Source organism: Penaeus monodon, chromosome 20 (genome assembly GCF_015228065.2).
Source record: "Penaeus monodon isolate SGIC_2016 chromosome 20, NSTDA_Pmon_1, whole genome shotgun sequence".
In the NCBI taxonomy this organism is placed as follows: Eukaryota; Metazoa; Arthropoda; class Malacostraca; order Decapoda; family Penaeidae; genus Penaeus; species Penaeus monodon.
The window spans coordinates 43,155,226-43,155,837 of NC_051405.1; the positions used below are offsets into that span (position 1 = coordinate 43,155,226).

Here is a 612-nt window from a genome sequence, read left to right on the forward strand (position 1 = left end):
AAAGACTTACCCGTTTACATCGTCAGACCCGAGACATTCCATCTTATCTGCGTTCACGGCGAATTTCGAAATAATTTCTTTGTATAATTGCGAGTTAGTCTTTCAATTGGCTTCATTTTCTTGGTTACCTCCGTCGCAAGGATTATTAATGGTCAGACAGATTCATTCACAAAAAGATGCACAAAACAGAATAACGGCGTCGTATATCCCTGATCATCACTGACAGAAAACTTAAAATACAGACGATTTGATTCGCCTCGTTTATATACACCAATCTCTCGTCCTCTTCCACAACCTCACGATTATTATATAAAATCAAACCCTGGAATCTCCACCTATTCAACATTTCACTTACCCACACGCGCAGTTCACTCCATCTGCACTGCACTTCATATCCGAAGGAAGGGACAAACTACAGAGCAACAAGGGAAAATAGGTATATACTCAAACTGTCCTCGAGCGCCTTTGCCAGCTGTGGACCTGCCTTGGAGAACCTGCTTAGTGTCCGTGACAGCAGAACAAAACGACAGAGATCGTCGACCCTCCCCTTTGCCAACGCCTCAAGCTAGCCGGCTGCTGATTGGCGATAGGAAGGGTACGGATCCCAGCGCG

The 612-nt window shown here is 45.1% G+C and overlaps 1 protein-coding gene across 1 annotated transcript in view; it reads right to left on the reverse strand.

Annotated features, from left to right (window-relative positions):
* The window catches only part of LOC119586081 (D-beta-hydroxybutyrate dehydrogenase, mitochondrial-like), a 10,841-nt gene extending 10,289 nt beyond the window's left edge, over window positions 1–552 (reverse strand). Inside the window, exon 1 of the mRNA XM_037934781.1 lies at window positions 445–552. The gene's annotated coding sequence lies outside the window, so the exon portion shown is untranslated. The remainder of the gene's footprint in view (window positions 1–444) is intronic.
* Between the last annotated feature and the right edge of the window lie 60 nt (window positions 553–612).